We start from the raw sequence: 19005 nt of genomic DNA, 5'->3' as shown, positions 1-19005 counted from the left end.
AACTGTTTTTCAGAGGAAAGACTGGGAACAATGGACTCATCCTGCTGGCTGTTATAGAACATACTTATTTCTATACACACACATAAACACCCAATGTTTCTGGCCAGCTCTTTGTTGTGTCTAGCTATCAACTTCCTTGTTGTGTGTGTGTGTGTGTGTGTGTGTTTGTGTGTGTGTGTGTGTTTGTGTGTGTGTGTGTGTGCGTGTGTGTGTGTCAAGCTCTCATGGCTTCTAAGTCATGTTTATTGTGGCCCATCCGCTCTATTCATTGTTCTGGGATCTATGTTGAAGAATCCTGCACCTATATTTTTTTAAAGGCTATGTGTACAAAATATATAGTTTAAATCTTCAATACTGTACATTTTACTGCTTGTTGTTATGCCTAGTGAGATAAATATATGTTTGTTTGGGTTTAGTAGTTTTTTCTGAAATAATCTTTTAATCTTTTATTTTTATTGATTGATCAAAAGTGACAGTGAATACATGATGTTTCACTAAACAAAGTTCGGGAGGAGCACGTTCAAATAATTGATCCAATTATCACATTCCAACCAGCTGTCGACAGTCAGTAATCAACATGTCTATCCAATCAGCTTGAGTGGGAGACCTATATATACACTCATTTGACTCACCAATGTTCTTAGACAGTTTTTCAGCATCCCTCCACCACCCCGTCTCCTCACACTCGCCTGGTTACTTCTTAAACCAGCAATACGGGGGGAGTACTCTGGGTTCGGGCCCTCTCCCCGGACAGCACGCCAAATATGCATACCATTTATTCTGTCTAACTTATTTGAAAGTGTGGACTTGTGAATTTTAAATTGTTACAAAATGTTTATTTTTTAACTTTCTATTTATCAAAGAACCCTGAAATTTTTAACAGTAATAATTTTTCACGAAGGATAAGAAATAGCTTTAAAACCATGTCAGTGGCAGTAGATTGTCAATACCTGCTCTCTCATCTCCATCACTCTTTCTTTTTCTCTCAGTCTTTTCATTTTGCCCTGTCTCTGCCCCTCCGAAAAATGAACTTTTTTAATTTACTGAAGGCTACAAATTGTATTATATTAATTCTCAACATGTACACATTCATTATTAATCTTGTGCCCAACATGATGCAAACGGCTTTGTTAATGTTTCTTGTCACCTCACAATGACAGTAAACTAATTATTACTTTACATGAATCACGTTACATAAGCCTATTAGTTTGCCTGATTATTTTTGTCAATCGTTTAACATTTATGGCCTAAAAAAACTGTCAAATATGAAATGTTTAGTTTAGCCACTTACATCTTATCTCGCACTCAGTCACTCTGCTAAAATTCGCGCTCCGCAGCTTCTGTGACATAAAGCCCGCCTATTTGATTGGTCATCTCAAATATTCTGACATTGACGAGCAGTGACAGACCAATGAGGCTAAGATGAACACACACACACACACACACACACACACACACACACACACACACACACACACACACACACACACACACACACACACACACACACACACACACACACACACACACACACACACACACACACACACACACACACACACACTCACACACCCCCTGTCCTCTTTTTCTGAGGTGCACTCTGCTCGCGTGCCGCTGCGGATTGAAGATGAACGCGCTGAATCTGATTATAACAAGACTGAAGCGAACACGAATTTGTGTAAATTACACTTAATCACACATTTTTAGGGGGGCGATTCAGAAGTTTAGGGGAATTTGATTACACTATTCCAGATAGCCCGTCGGGCAGTCCGGTTATGCATTTTGGTAGCCCGACTTGAAAACACAATAACCCCGGGGCGTCGGGCTAGCGATTTTGCGAGCCCTGTATATATATATATAAATATATATATAATATTATATATATTTTTAGTGCATGTTACAATTTTTTTTTATAATTTTCTTATTGTGGCTATTCTGGCTAATGAAAATGTTGTCTAAACCAGCCGAAAAAAATGTTGAGCCCTGCTTTAGCTTGAGCCAGTCAGTTCCCACACAAAGTGACACTTTGGGTTCCCCTTCGTTAGTGACGTGAGATGTGATTCTGATGAATGGGTATCTCGCTCGAGAGCCTATCTACTTCGAGTGTAACTAAACGAGTCAATGCACATCGGCATGCGCTGATTGCACCAGCTGCTGAGCATCGCGGCGCGAGCATATAGTGAGTGGCAGGTGCATCGCATCCTTGTCTTTTGCTTTGCAGTCAGGTGGTGAATGCTGTTCTTGCAAATCTTATCTGAGAGTGTTTTAACTTCAAAAGACGAATCTGCTTCTTCAGGAGAACACCTCTTCAAGCTGGTGTTGGTGTTACAGCGCAGACAGCGCTGGCCACAATCTCACAAAGAGCAAAACAGCTGTTTTCACAGCTCAGAATGTTGCGCCTTCAATGAGAACGTGAGTGCTCACATCAGGCTTGCACTATCGTCCTGTTTGTGTAGCCGCAGTCATCCCTGGGTGCTTCAGCACCAGAGAGAGCAGTTTCCTGAAAAAGCAAACACACGTGTGTTTCTGGATGCGGTCGTTTCCTGTCCTCATATGACGGCCACGATCACTGTTTTACATGCCTGGGCTTAAGCGTGTTGAGACTGCGTTCGTGGGTGGTTCATGTTCTCTCATGAGAGCATGACCACGTCGGCACGTTGTTCGTCTCCCCTTTCTCGTAAAGGCCACTCAGTGTGCCGTCGAGCTGTCGGCTGACAGCGTGGGTTGTCATGGCAACCCAGTGTGCGTCATTCGGCACCCTAGATGCGCGGTCAAGACTCAAGTGCCTCAAACTAGGTGGAGTCCCCTTGCCTATTCCCCGATCTAGTTCCTCTTCTGGCGGCCCCTGAAAAGGGCTACTTTGGCTAATAGCAGTGGTGATGTGAGGATTACAGTGAGCCTTCCCCGACGGCACCACCTCCTCGGGCCCCTCACTCCTCTAGCGCATCTCAAACATGCTGAAACTGCATTCGTGGGTGGTTTATGCTCTCTCACGATAGCATGACTACGTCGGCATGGCCTTCACCTTTTTATTTCTCATGAGGGCTTAAGCGCTCAGCGTGCCATGTGCCATCGATTTTGACGGCCACGTTCACTGTCTCGCATGCCTGGCAGCTTTCGGATGGGATTACTGGACCTTCTCATGAGGGACCAAGCATTTCATTCGGGGCTCCAGGGGAGGATTAGATGTCGATCGCTGCATCGGAGAGAGGGCTGTTACGCTCTGGAAATGAAGATGATGCTGAGTTCCTACTGTAATGGTGTCTGTGCTCATGCTGAATCAGATTCAGACTTGACAGCCACACTTTCTCGGGCTACTCTGGGGGTGCAATGCAACGCGTAATCGCCTTGCCCCACCCCCGTGCCTGCCCGGATGTGTGTGAAAAACTTTGGCAGTATGAAAGCATTTTGTGCACCAATATGGCAAGCCAAACATGCCAAAATCTGCAGAAAATGTTTTTCCTCTCTCACTACCCTTGGTGGTGGGGTAGCTTTGCTAATTTCAGACCGCCTCCTCCCTGCATGTGTTGGCCACCCTACAAGTCTGAACAAGTCTGAGGCCAAAACACGCAATGCACGAGGGTATTTCTGAAACAGGGTTAAGCTGCGCATAGTGACTGACCTTGGTTTAAGTCACAGCTCTGGCCCTCTGTCAGACGATGTCCACGCTGGTGGTCCAGAAGCGCCCCAGGGCTAAACCTTGAAGAAGTACGAGACATCGCCAAAGTTCACTTTCTCGATGCTCCAATCTCACGAGGTGGCCTTTTTCGTCGACACTGTTGGATAGTGTGCCCAGTGGTTCTCCACAGTTCAGAAGCAGGATGATGAAACCAAGAGCTTGTCCCAATGTGCTACCGTAGTCACTTTTGGGCTTCCCCTAAGTCTGTTTGTCGGCAAGAATGTCAGTCCCCTAAGAGAAAAAATAATAAGATAAACTGTCACAGCCAGCTCTGTGACGTCGAGCTTTCGCAGGAAGATGGCGCCACGTGTCTCAGCAGCCCTGAGACGGGCGACCCAGAGTCAGCTGCTCTTCTCGGGTGGAGGGCCGGATGGAGAATATTTTGTTTATTCCAATTCTGTTCCGCTGCTGGTGTCTCAGTCATTCTCAGTCAAAGCAGCTTCTCTGGGTGTCGAGGGCGCAGATGGCAGTGAGCGACACTTCCATGCCTTGCCACTCCCATCCCCCTCTGTTGCCAGTGGGCAGTAGTGTGCGGTTCGGGGATGCCACCAGGCCTTCCCACGCACCCTCTGCCCCACCCTGGAACCAGGTAAGTCTTGCATGGCACACTCAGACTCTGCTTCAGGCCACCTCAGTGCCTCCCAAGCTGTGTCCCTGTGTTCTACCTTGCTGTCCCACCCAGGGTACATTTGTGGTTCCGTTGGTCCCGCTTGCACGGTGTCTGGGAGCCTGGCTAGCGATTCCCAGCCCGTCTCGCTGGTTCATCTGTACCATCAGACTTGGCTATGCGATTCAGTTTGCCCGACGCCCAGCCAAGTTCAGCGCCATCCACTTCACCTCTGTGCGGAGTTGCGATGCTCCTGTCTTGCGGGCAGAGATCGATGTCCTACTGGCGAAGGACACGATTGAGCCCGTCCTTCTAGCCGATATGAGGACAGGGTTCTACAGCCCCTACTTCATTGTACCCAAGAAAGGCGGTAGGTTACGACCGATCTTAGACCTGCGAACCTTGAATCGGGCCCTGCACAAGCTCCCATTCAAGATTTTAACGCAGAAATGCATTTTCGAATGCATTCGTCCCCGAGAGTGGTTTGCAGCGATCGACCTGAAGGATGCGCACTTTCATGTCTCGATTATTCCTTGATACAGACCGTTCTCTCTCAAGAGCAAACTCTCCCCTGTGCAGAGGATTTCTTAGCTCGGTATGGAGTTGGACTTGTTCAGCTAGACTCAATGAGGAGCGCGTCCGGTCACTGTTGAACTGCTTGAGTACAATCAAGAGCAGGATAGCGGTCCCACTGAAACTTTTTCAGAGGCTCCTGGGGCATATGTTATCCGCAGACACAGTAACGCCTCTCGGATTGCTTTATATGAGACTGCTTTGCACTAGCTTCACGGCAGAGTCCTGAGATGGGCGTGGCAGAGCGGCACATACCGGGTGCACATCACCCCACACTGCGTCCAAACCTTCAGCCCATGGTCGGACCCTTCGTTTCTACGGGCAGGTGTTCCCCTAGAACAAGTATCCAGGCATGATTTGGTCTTCACGGATGCCTCTGCCACTGGCTGGGGTGCCACGTACAACGGGCATCCAGGCACATCAATTGCCTTGAGTTGCTCACAGTATGCCTTGCGCTGGGCCGCCTCAAAGGGCTGCTACATGGCAAACACGTACTGGTCTATACGCAAGTATGCGTTTCCCCCAGTGAGCCTTCTCACACAGACACCGTGCATAGTCAGCGAGGACGGGGAGCAGGTCTTGTTAGTTGCGCCGTATTGGCCCAACCGGACCTGGTTCCCAGAACTTATGCTCCTCGTGACAGCTTCTCCTTGGCCCATTCCTCTGAGGAACATCCTGCTTTCTCAGAGATGGGGCACTCTATGGTACCCGCATCCAGACCTCTGGAAACTCCATGTCTGGTCCATGGACGGTACGGGGAGGTTCTAGGTGACCTACCCCAGGCAGTGGTAGACACCATCACTTCTGCTAGAGCCCCCTCAACGAGGCTCCTCTATGCACTGAAGTGGAACCTGTCCGTTGAATGGTGTTCTTCCCATCGGGAAGACCCCCAATGATGCCTGGTCAGAGTCATGCTTTCTTTCCTGCACGATGGGTCGGAGCGAAGGCTGTCTCCCTCCACCCTCAAGTGTATGTTGCCGCTATCGCCGCTATGCTCCTGACTGTTCTGGCTGACGAGAGTAAGGGACCTGCAAGCATTTTCGGTCGATGAACCATGCCTATAATTTGGGCCGGCCAACTCTCTCGTTTTCCTGAGACCCCGGCTTGGATACGTGCCCAAGGTTCCTACCACTCCCTTCAGGGACCAGGTAGTGAACCTGCAAGCGCTGCCTTAGGAGGAGGCAGACCAGCCCTGACTTTTCTCTGTACCGTCCGCTCCTCGCGGTTATATGTAGACAGAAAGCAAAGCTTCAGGACCTCAGATCAGCTCTTCGTCTGTTATGGAGGCCAGCAGATTGGAAATGCTGTGTCCAAGCAGAGGATGGCCCACTGGATAATGGATGCCATCGCCTTGTCTTATGAAGCCCAAGGCATGCCTTGCCCGTTCGGATTGCGAGCACACTCCTGGGCGCTGGCTCAAGGCACCTCGCTGACAGATATTTGTAGAGATGCAGGCTGGGCGACACCTAACACGTTCGCTAGATTCTATAGCCTCCGTGTAGAGCCGGTATCTTACCGTATACTCGCCCCCGGTGGCCAGTTGCGCGAAGGACCCGTTCTTAGTGTCAGCTTGCAACTCCTCTCCCGCCCCGCTGGGCCGGATATGTGCGTTTATTTGCTCCTGTAGTGTTCCCCAGAAATAGCTAACCCTGTGAGTTCCTCCGTCACCCCTGCGGCAGTCAGAAGTTGCGGAGCGTTTGACGCCAGGCCTAAACTCGTATGCATTGTGGAACCTGTGCTAGGCTGGGTGTCCATATGTAGAGGTCCCTGCGGCAACCTCATATGTCTATTTCTCCATGATCAGCTCCTCTGCAGACGAGCCCGTGTTTTTTCGTCAACAGAGCCCGCTCTGTAGTCTCTGCTGGTGTTCTTCCCCCCTATAACTAGCCTGGAACCACCCCACAGACTACCATATGTTGTACTACCCTGCTTGGCTAGTCCATATGTGTGACCGTCACAGTGCCTCCCTCCGTGGAATGATGTGACTTCCGCAGCTTTCCTTCCCCAAGGGCACACTTTCCCAGCGTTATCCAATAAGTCACACTGAGTTGGTCTTGCGGAACAGCAGTGACTGACCTTCTCTGCTTAGAGCTCCTACTTTCTGCCCAACACTACGGTCAGGCCAGGAGGCTCAAGCGGAGCGCTGGAAGGGCCAGCAGCAGTGGCGTTTTGATAGATATCCCCATTCGTCACTTCTGAGGTACGTCATGGTGAGCCGACGAAGGGGAACATTTCGGTTATGTATGGTAACTCTCGGAGACGTACGTCCCCTCGCCACAGTTGCTGAGCTTCCGCTGTACGGCCGAGTCACAAGTCCGGCTCCTCAGAGGAAAAACAATGATGCGATGCACCTGCGGCTCATTATATGCTCGCGCCACGATGCACAGCAGCTGGTGCAGTTATCGCATACCAATGTGCATTGGCTCATTTAATTACACTCGAAGTAGATAGGCTCTCGAGCGAGATCCCCATTCGTCAGAATCACTTCTGACTTACGTATCTGTTCACTCCCCGAGGGTTACCTTAAGTAACAGAGACGATATTTAGTATCTATTAAATTGGGGTGTCTTTGAATGTAACACACACAGATTATGGCATCACTGAACCAGGGCTGTGGAATGTCTCTACAACCATAATGAGTTGCATGTCTTCATGCTCTGTGTGTGTGTGTGTGTGTGTGTGTGTGTGTGTGTGTGTGTGTGTGTGTGTGTGTGTGTGTGTGTGTGTGTGTGTGTGTGTGTGTGCGCGAGTGTTTGTGTGTGTGTGTGTGTGAGAGAGAGAGAGCTAGAGAGAGAGAAAGCCCACTCCAGATGTTTGGCATTGGCAATCATGTTTGAGGAGGATGGACTGTTTTTTAGTGATGCCCACCATCTCCCTCCCTCAATTCCTGTCTGCTGCTGGAACAGGAAATTAGTTTGGGGCTCTTTTCAGTTCTTGTGCTGTGCCTCTGGCTCTCACACAACGAGAGGGACAAGAATGCTCCTCCGTGTGTGTTCCTGAGCCAGGCTACGTGCCTTTTTTCTTATGCATTGCTTTCTTGCCCTAAATCTTAGACATTTCTCATACACTTAAAGGGATAGTTCACCCAATAATGAAAATGATGCCATTATTTACTTATGAAAATGATGTCATTATTATTTAAATTATTGTCTTATGGTTTAAATTATTGTTGTAAAAAATGTGGTGGTTCACCGTGGTTGCTATTTTTTTATTCAGTTTCAACAAATAGGGACTGAGGCTTTCAAGTTTCAAAAAGGATGTAATAGCTGTATAAAAAGTTTAATAAAGTAATCCATTTGACTCATGTCCTATAACATTCTGTGTACGTTTACTAGAACATTTATATAAACAAGGCAAAATGTTTTTAATGAAAAAAAAAAATTGGATGTTGGACATTCATAGAACACTTAAACAACATTAACAATAAGTTGTGGCCTTGTGGGTGAGTAAATTATGAATTATTATTATTATCAGTATTATTATTATTTTAGGTAAACTTTTCCTTAAAATAAAATTGCTGGAATGTTTAATGTAAATAGTATTTCCTCCACATTTTTCACAACAAAGTCAGTCAGGAATATTCGTCATCATATTCTCACAACCTTTAGCTGTGTGTTTGTGTGGCGTGACAGCATTGATTTGTGTTGTTTCATCATGTTTAATCTTGTGGTGGTTATTAGGGAATGATATAATCTATGCATACTTGTCACTCTGTATATGAGCAGTATAAGAGCAGCCTTCATCTGAGCTGTGTTTGACGTATGTCAGCATTTTCTTCTCTGATCAGCAGCGGCACAGAAGATATGGACTATTAGCTGAAGTGCTGTATGTGCATTTCTGATCTACTGTAGCTGTACTATTGGGGACAAATTTCTGAAACTTTCCTACAACAACATTTCTTGTAGTCATTATAATTAGCTAGCTTCAAGATGACCTATTATGCCCTTTTACAAAGTCTTGATTTTGTTTTTGGGGTCTGCTAGAATAGGTTATCATGCTTGAATGTTCAAATTCAAAATATACATTATTTTTCACATATTTTACATTGTTGCAGCACCTCTCTTCCCAGTCTGTCAGTAACGCTCTGGGCTACATTCCCCAAAAGCATCATTAGCTTAAGTTGATCGTAGAACAATTGCCACCAATAGTCTCTACGATCAACATAGGCTTACTATGCTTTTGGGAAACACGGCCGGTTTAGTTCCGGTCTCTATGAAGCCCCTCCTTCCGAAAAGCGCAATGTGCTCTGATTGGTCAATTGCTTTGAGTGGGTTTTGGAAATGTCATGTCCATTACCATAATCAAAGTTTCAGCACACTACTAAGGCATCTCAACCAGGCCTTTTGGGGTCTCATGAGACTTCAGTGATTGCCTGTTTTATTCATCAAATTTGTGTCAGATGTGTCTCCTAAAATAGAAGTAAAAACAGACCCAAATTAGATAATTGTTGATTAAAGAGTAAGAGTAAAGAGTTACAGATAACACTCTGTAAGGTTCCATTTGTTAACATTTGTTAACTATGTTAAAATGACCTAACAATAAACAATACTTCTGAATTTATTGATATTGAAGGTCGTATCTGTTAATATTAATTAATGCACTTTGAACTAACATCAAAAAACAATGAACAATTGTGTTTCTATTAACCAACATGAACAATGATTAATAAATGCTGAAGAAATGTGTTGATCATTGTTAGTCCATATCAGTCCTGCTCGAACAGTAAAGAAGCAATAGTGACGTCAGTGGGTTTGATTCCCAGGGAATGCATGAACTGATAAAATATACAGAATAATACAATACAGTACAGTTAATAATTTAAATAGCTTCAGATAAAAGCAGCTGTCAAATGTATTCATGTAATCTAGTGTAATGTATATTCACTAATCACCAATCACCTGCCCATTCAGCCTTAAAGGTTAATTGTAAACTAACTTGGTTTGCTGTCCTTGGAGGACGCTCGAACCTGAGGCTCGGCTCGAACTCCGAGTTTAAAACCCCCCTATAGGAGGAAAAAAACAATTAGAGGAGGAAGCAGGGAGGAGGAGTATTTCTCAATGGGATGACGCAGAGTCTGCTGCTTATATAGTATGCTCGTAATGATGATTGACGGGACTGAATGTTTAGGCTCCTCCCGAACCTACGTTTGGAACTTCATTTCATAAAGCGTTATCTAATGTTAATGAATGATATCTTATAGTAAAGTATTACCTAGTTATAAAATGTATGTGAATAGCATAGCTATTCTGGGAGACTTTAATGAGAAATGTTTGAGATGTGATATTGAAATCTCTGACTTTTGATTGCAGAAATTATTATTTTGGTAAATCTATTTTGTAACTGATGAAATCACATTTAGGATTACTTGGGTCTTCATCTCTAAGCAGCAGAAGACTTAAGCAAAAGTCTCCAGTTATTCTCCGTTTAATCTCATTGCTGTCTAAGAGAGACAATCGGCTTATTAAATAATCTCATTTGTAATTTTCCTTTTCTGGTGGGTCATTTTTAAAAACCCCTCTCCATATTCAGAACTCAGATCCAAAAATGTTCTTGATGTTTCTTCATAAGTTCATCTGATCAGTGATCAGCGTATTTGTTCTAGGTTCGTTTAGGTACTTCAATGGCAATAAGCTGTAACCCTATTGGCAAGCTTAAGAGTACATGGGGGAAAAAAGAAAGGTAAATCAGGTAGCAAGGTAAACGTGTGTTGTTGAAGGAAGTGCAAACTGACCAACTAATAAGTGCGTCTCAAAGCTTCTAGTTTGCACACAGATTGTGTATACAGATGTTGATGGAAACCCATAGTGCTGTGGTTTTCTCTTTCTTCTTTTTCTCTCTGTTGCCTTTTGCACTCGTTCTCACTATCTTGCTCTCTTTTCCTCCCTCTTTTCTTCTCTGTCATTTGGCAGCTATTTTCACAGTGCAATGTGCTGGAAAGCAAGTCTTTGATATGAAGCCTTTGTGTGTGTGTGTGTGTGTGTGTGTGTGTGTGTGTGTGTGTGTGTGTGTGGGTGTGTGTGTGTGTGTGTGTGTGTGTAAGATTTCTCCCCTCTGAACTGTGATCTCGAAATGCCTCTTTCCCAGCATTCGTCTGCGTTTATGTGTATATGTTTTTTGTACATTTAATAGTGTTTTATGTTTGCTTGTTTTTTCCATGTCACTGATTGGATGCTCTTTTATGGCACTTTTGGATGCAGTTATGAGCAGCAGTTTACTCTGACTCTACATGTTCCTCCCTGTTTCTGCAGCTAAATAAAAGGCTTTAATCTAACCAGTCTGTCTGTTTGTGAGCACAAGCGTCTCTCTCGCTTTCTCTCGCCCTCAGCGGGATGTGCTTCACAGAACTGTGCTCTCTGTTTTTGATTTATACAGTTGGATTATTTAGCAGGTCATATTTACTTCTGTTCTGTGTGTTTTGTTTAACATTTTATTTTCAGCTGCTAAAACTGTCAGTCAGAGTTTGTGTTGTGAATGTTGGCATTTCTGTCTAATATTATTTATATTGACTTAATGTGAATTCTCAAACTAACTGAATTCTAAAACTAACTTTTTCTCTGTTATGCAGGTAAGAACCTCAACTGAATGTGAGAATCACCTCTACCTGCAGATATACAGGTGTGTGTGTGTGTGTGTGTGTGTGTGTGTGTGTGTGTGTGTGTGTGTGTGTGTGTGTGTGTGTGTGTGTGTGTAAGAGAAAGGGGTGTGATGTATTTTTCACAGATGGGTAATTAAAGACTTCTGAAAATGACATGCCTAGAATTCTTCAGTTTTCCCTCACATTCCTTTTTTTAAACTCCTTGTAAAAACTGGATTTGAGGGTGTGTGTGTGTGTTATGATTATAGCTGTTGTGTCCAGACGCCAAACTCTGTCTGTTCTAGGTTGCTGCAGAATTAATTTCTTTAAGTGAAGTTAGGGGTGGAAAAGAACTGAGCTATAAAGTGTATTTCATTCTTTTGTTTTGTGTGTGTGTGTGTGTGTAATCTGGCTGCAGTTCTGTGAAGATGGAGTCTGTCCTCCCTGAATTGTCAGTTGCTGCAATAGTATTCCGTTTCACACATTCCAGGGAACAATAGCGGGAACAATTTTCCAAACAATAGAGCTTTGAAAGGTTTTATTTTATAGATTGCGAATTGCATTATTGTTTTGAAAGGAATCATTGACACACAATTAAAACTGTCATCACCATCACCCAGATGTCATTATTTTCTTTGTTAGCACAAAATGTTAAGCAAAATACCAGAGCTGATATTTTCTATAGAAGGAAAGTGGTGTTAATTTATTTATCCCAACCTCAAAAAAGACAAAAAAAAAGCACTATAGAAGTAGGCCTGCTATGAAAATAGTCAACATTTGGAAACAGAGAAACAGACTCTGTGTTTTGAATATTCCATCCATTGGAAGTTCATGCAAGTACAAAAAGATATCGCATAAGCTCTATGCATATGCATTGATCAATGTTTTTATATGACTAATGTTTTTCAGCATGCCGAATTCGATTAAACTGCTCAATTCACATAATTACTTTTTTGATGTCTTTTTTGTACTTGATATGTGTACATATACTTTCAATTGAGGGACAAAAATGATGACAGAATATTCAAAAGTCTTATGGATTAGGATGAGTAAATGATGGCATAATTTTCATTTTTGAAATCTGATGTAAACATATTAGAATCAGATAAAAATTGCTTTGCAATATCACACTTCATTCCAGCCCAAATGCTTTATGAGCGTATTTTACTGAAAACAACACTAGTGTTCACTGAAATCTTCACTTGATTCTTATGGGTAGTTCTGTAAAGCTTGCCTGCAGCGTACAACAGTAAACAAGGAGCGCAGAGTTTAGCCGAAGGGTCAATTACTGTGGTCAGGTTCAATTCATGTACTTAAACATACACACACACACCCTTTCTTTAAGGTCATAAGTGCGGCAGCCTCCTGAATGAGAGAGAGATGCATGATTATGAAAGCGGGATCTCATTGAGGTTAGCCACCACTTTGACATCTCTAATTAAAGCTCACCACACTCTCACACACACTGAACTGCTCTGCTCTGTTCTGTTTGTTTTCGGTTCTTGGTTATGCATGGATACAAAATGGCAAACCAAATCAAAATATCAGCGCTTATCTGTCTTTCTTTCACTCTGTATCTGTATTTGATGACATGCAATAGCAGTATGTCTTATTATTTATGTATTTGCTCTGAAATTACTTAAAATGTATTTATTTCAGTTTGAGAAACCATATCAACAAAGTGAATACAGTAATTAAATTTTTTTCCAAAATATATTCTAGGCAGATTTTTCACTGTTTTTTATTAAGGAACACAAAGAAGAACTAAATTGAATCATTTATATGCAGCATTAAAACGTGTAGTAATAAATAGCAAAACGTTTTTACACATGCTTTTGCTAAAACATCTGAATCCAAATGGCATCCAAAGACATTTGAGTAATGCCTCAAACTAACTGTTGAATGAATCAGAGTTAATGGGTGGAATAATTGAAATGCGTATTTTCATGATATTTAAGTGCTCAAGATATTAAAATATCTATCTTATCACTTATAAGTTGCAGTCACATTTAGCATTGTTTTGTGAATTTTTGTGGACAATAACCTTTTCAATAGGAATCCACTCAATTGCAAATGTCACATGAGGGCGAAAGACTTTCAGACACAGACTTTGCAACAGACCAACAGAAAGCTGCTTTCTGTCTTTGAGATTTCACAGAAATTTTGCTAATGTCACAGCACCTACACTCACCTAAAGGATTATTAGGAACACCTGTTCAATTTCTCATTAATGCAATTATCTAATCAACCAATCACATGGCAGTTGCTTCAATGCATTTAGGGGTGTGGTCCTGGTCAAGACAACTTCCTGAACTCCAAACTGAATGTCAGAATGGGAAAGAAAGGTGATTAAAGCAATTTTGAGCATGGCATGATTGTTGTGATTTCACAATCTGCTCAGTTACTAGGATTTTCACACACAACCATTTCTAGGGTTTACAAAGAATGGTGTGAAAAGGGAAAAACATCCAGTATGCGGCAGTCCTGTGGGCGAAAATGCCTTGTTGATGCTAGAGGTCAGAGGAGAATGGGCCGACTGATTCAAGCTGATAGAAGAGCAACTTTGACTGAAATAACCACTCGTTACAACCGAGGTATGCAGCAAAGCATTTGTGAAGCCACAACACGCACAACCTTGAGGCGGATGGGCTACAACAGCAGAAGACCCCACCGGGTACCACTCATCTCCACTACAAATAGGAAAAAGAGGCTACAATTTGCAAGAGCTCACCAAAATTGGACAGTTGAAGACTGGAAAAATGTTGCCTGGTCTGATGAGTCTCGATTTCTGTTGAGACATTCAGATGGTAGAGTCAGAATTTGGTGTAAAAAGAATGAGAACATGGATCCATCATGCCTTGTTACCACTGTGCAGGCTGGTGGTGGTGGTCTAATGGTGTGGAGGACGTTTTCTTGGCACACTTTAGGCCCCTTAGAGCCAATTGAGCATCGTTTAAATGCCTCGACCTACTTGAGCATTGTTTCTGACCATGTCCATCCCTTTATGGCCACCATGTACCCATCCTCTGAGGGCTACTTCCAGCAGGATAATGCACCCTGTCACAAAGCTCGAATCATTTCAAATTGGTTTCTTGAACATGACAATGAGTTCACTGTGCTAAAATGGCCCCCACAGTCACCAGATCTTCGTGCCCTGTATGTGCATCCCACAAATCTCCATCAACTGCAAGATGCTATCCTATCAATATGGGCAACATTTCTAAAGAATGCTTTCAGCACCTTGTTGAATCAATGGCACGTAGAATTGAGGCAGTTCTGAAGGCGAAAGGGGGTGAAACACAGTATTAGTATGGTGTTCCTAATAATCCTTTAGGTGAGTGTATACACACTAATCATGAGACAGGGAAGGATCGTGAAGCTATAAAACCAGGGTTCCCACACCTTTGTTAACTTCAAATTCAAGGACCTTTCAAGGACTTACCAGTTCCAATAACCTCAACTTCAAGGACTTAATATGGGTACTCATTTCAAGTGAGAGCAAGGTTACATCGTGTTACCCTGTAAGATACATTGTTACCGTTTTTTTTATGTCAAACACAACTATGCAAAAAAGTGTATTTTTTTGCATTGATTTATGGCCATATGACAAAGATCTGATATTCTATTTGTCGTATTTCTGTTTTGCATAAAACTATAGAATATTCGGTACATCCTATACTGTATTCTAAAATGATCTGAAATGAACTTTTGCATGAAACCATGAAATGCTTAGGGTACCATCGTAGTAGTTTCGTGCGAAAACACTTAACGGGAAACACTTAACGTAATGCGTAAATGTGCTTAACTAACGTAAATCAAGCAAAGCTACAGTAGTATGCATAGGCCATGAAGTGTTAGCGAAATAACACATTAGCGGACTTGAGGTATTAATATGGATTTTTTTCCAGAAAACTTCACGCACAAAATAAATTTAAGCACTTTCAAGGACCTGTATCTATGCATGTTCATTTTCAAAAACTTTCCAGGGCCTTGGATTTTTTTGCAGATTCACAAACTTTCAAGGATTTCTAGGACACTGGGGAACCCTGTAAAACACTCTTTAGGAAACCTAAAACCCCCCTGTGTGAAAAAAACAAGTTTTTAATGTTGTTTTTATGTCTATGTGGTGTTTTTAATATGCTTTAAGACAAATCATGTGCAAATTATTTTCTATTGTTATCAATGGTGTTTCTTACATCACAAATTACCTTGTAACCAACCAATTACCAGGCAGGCGGGATTTAGCATATTATTACAGTAACTGTGAAGCAGAGGAGTCTCAAGAGAAGCCAGGTTATCCCGCCGGCCAAATGACACTTTAAAATCAGTCAGAGCTATAAAAATTTATATTCATATTTACAAGTAAATATTAATATGCATGTTCATAAATATTCATTAAACTCCCTGTTATACCTACCTTGATAGCACACAAATATTTCTGCCCGTTTTCGCTCGTGTGATCGCCAGCCATTTCAAAAATACAGTCATTTCCTGGTGTTATTTTTTGAATTGTTGTGGAATTCTACAGCCCTTCATCAAACTTCTCAACATACAGCTTGCCTCAGATTGTTTTTCATCAATCCTCAAATCATAATTAAAAAAAAAAAAAAAACAGATTAACACTATCTGTGCCTAAATTCTGATTGGGTGGGTTCAGCCCACCCCTGCCCATATCTAGATTAAAATCGTTGTATTTTTTACCGAAATCATCACAAATACTTGATAAATCGCCCAGCCCTAGTTATTTTTGGTTATAATGTTTAGACATGTATGTCCTTTGATCTGTGCAGTGTAAAATTAGTTAATTCATATTCACCAGCCGGTTAGGTGATTCCCCTTGAGATTGAGTGTGTGTTTCTGTTTGTGTCTCCACCCTGACAGTTATTTTTGTCATTGTGATCCAGATGCATATTTCCACCCCATGCTGTTTACATGCACAGTAGGAGATGTCCCAGAGGATACACACACTCACACATTACTAACCTTAGATGAGGGATGGGTGTAGTGAAAATGCATTAAGTAAAAATGTACATATACTATCTAATTTCTGATCATATTTTTTATTACTGTGTTCAGAACATATTTCTTGAGTGCTTCCATGGTGATATACTCAGTTGGTGCTGATTGGCCAAAACCTTGATGATGCGCTGATTCTACACCATGGCCCAGGAGGCTCTGTGGAAATACCCACAATCCTCAGCTCCCTGGTGAGTATGACTGCCTGCTCATTGAATGTTTGTATTAACCTTTGATTTTATACGGATATTATGTGTTGTGCTTTACAAAAACTAACATTGAAGCTGCACATTTTTAATTGTGAATAAATGCATAAAAGTTACAGCATATATTGAAATCATACTGTGATACCTTTGCATCTGTATGCATTTGTGTTTGTGGACGGTCTGCGGATGATAAAAGAAGATTATTGTATTATTATTTTTGTTGTTGTGGCAGATTTACATTGGCACCTTCTCTGGCTCAACAAGAAATCCCGTACAAGGTCAGACAGCCCTCTTTTTCAGGACATGATTTTGTGCATCAATTAGGGAGCAAATTGCTATTAAATTGAATCTTTAAGGAGACTAATTGCTTTTGTCAATTGCAATTTTAAAGAACCGCTGTATAGATGGTTGAATATTTTTGCCTGCTTTAAAAAAAATGAATGTTGCATTGATCCAACATTGTCTAACAGCGTTATTCCCAAACAACGTAAATTCAACCTTAAATTTTTTGTTTCACTATGCTCGACAACAACCAAAATATTCAGCTGCAATTTTAAATGTTTATAGAATTCAATTTATTATTTTATTACTATTGTGAATCTGTATCTTTAAATGTTTTTATATTACCATTTCAGTAAATGGACAGACAAACTTAAAGTATACTCTCCCAGTTCTTCTCAGTTGATTGAATATTGAACACAACCAAAAATGACAAACAGTTCAGTGAGGAAATCAGTTGTTAATTCTGTAACAGCTCTAAATAATTCACTGAATAAGTATGATTCCTGACTCATCACAAGATGTTATTTGATTACATTATTTGGAGGCATACTGTTGCCAATGGTGACTTGATTTTAAATTTAAATTAAATCTCAATTTTATTTTACTCAGTCTGGAGCCCTGTTTGTGTTCATCTGTCTTATGTGCTGCCTCTGAATCTGCTCTTTGAGCATTACAAATCATCTCATCTTTTGGCATGAAACTGATTTAATTTCCCACCCAATCGCATCATAGTATGAAGCACTGAGATGTAAATCAGCTAAAATCACATTCAATTCCTTCCAGATTTAGTTGATTTTAAATGTGGTTATTCAGTTTGGTAGCACAGAAGCAGCACAGTGTGCAGAACTGCTTGAGCAAAGACAAATAAGCTTTTCATGAACGTCAATGCAGATTGAGTCATAGGGCCCTATCTTGCACCCAGCGCAATTGACTTTGTACACCGACGCATGTATCATTCGAATTTTGCACCCGCGCAAAGCGGACTTTTCCCTCCACAGACGCACGCCGGCAAACTAGGGAATGAACTTGCGCTCCCTGGGTGGTTCAGCGCAAAAAAGGAGGCGTGATCCGGCGCAAGAATCCCTGGTGCTATTTTGCAGTTCCAGAAAACAATTGCACCACTGACCAGAAAAAACCTAGTCTAAAGTCAGTGGCGCGTTGTGCGTACATTCGGATAATATTTTAAGCGTGCATGCTTGGCCATAATACAGAGTGTGAACAACGCACATACACTGTAGATGATTCTCTCATCTACACAGATACATCTTCCTTTTTGCAAATGATACATTATTTTTATTATTTTCAAGGAAAAATATTAAAACACGAGGGAAATCATTGTTGTGTCCATGACGATGGGAAAAATAGGCATAAAGCTTACACATTTACCCAAATTATTATATGCATGTTTAACCGAAGCTAATTTGGGTGGGGTTGTCCAATCCCCAATGTCACTTCTCTTTCTTTTACGGCCCTGACGAGAACATTGATCTCCTCGGCTGTGAACCGATTCTGAAGCGCGCCTGGTAAATGCACCGTTATAATAGTATTGCGCCATGGAACAAGCGCACCTCGTTCATCATGCTCTTAAAGGGAATGTGATATAAAGCTCGTATTGGTTTGTTTCCAGTTACGCCCAAACCACACCTATGAATAATGAAGCTACTTCAGACCAACCCCTTTTAGATTTGCGTCGAGCGCAAGAGTCATTTATCCCGCCGGTTAAATAGCAACAGCGCCGAGATCCGCCCACAAAGTTACTTGCGCTTTGCGCTTGACACTTGCGTTTTAGATCGTTAAAATAGGGCCCATAGTGTCGAATCTATCTGCAGTATTATTATCTTTTTATATTCCGTCACATTTAATGAAAGAAGGTGTGTATGATCCACATTTAAATTGTTTTTGAATTGCTTTATTTTTATAATCTATCTTGATATGACACGTCCTGACCAACATCGAAGGGCAACCTACTCATCTGTCAAAGAACCACGGGACAAAAACAAGGGCTTTAAACTTTTCCAAAATGCAGCTTTAGTTCAATTAATAGAGGTACTTGACCTAAAAATCATGG

General features: G+C 42.1%; 1 protein-coding gene across 14 annotated transcripts in view; it reads left to right on the top strand.

Moving 5' to 3' along the window:
• Positions 1-19005, top strand: part of apbb2b (amyloid beta (A4) precursor protein-binding, family B, member 2b) — a 70054-nt gene that overhangs the window by 14762 nt on the left and 36287 nt on the right. For 7 of the 14 annotated variants that reach the window (XM_077204531.1, XM_077204515.1, XM_077204487.1 and 4 more), the window contains exons 2-4: positions 11425-11474; positions 16510-16640; positions 16888-16933. The gene's annotated coding sequence lies outside the window, so the exon portion shown is untranslated. The remainder of the gene's footprint in view (positions 1-11424; positions 11475-16509; positions 16641-16887; positions 16934-19005) is intronic. The other 7 variants (XM_077204541.1, XM_077204524.1, XM_077204497.1 and 4 more) reach the window with 1 other exon arrangement.

The sequence above is a fragment of the Siphateles boraxobius genome, unplaced genomic scaffold, assembly GCF_051911475.1.
Source record: "Siphateles boraxobius isolate OS27281-9 unplaced genomic scaffold, OSU_SipBor_1 119, whole genome shotgun sequence".
Lineage (NCBI taxonomy): Eukaryota > Metazoa > Chordata > Actinopteri > Cypriniformes > Leuciscidae > Siphateles > Siphateles boraxobius.
This window is presented reverse-complemented; position numbering and strand designations above follow the sequence as displayed.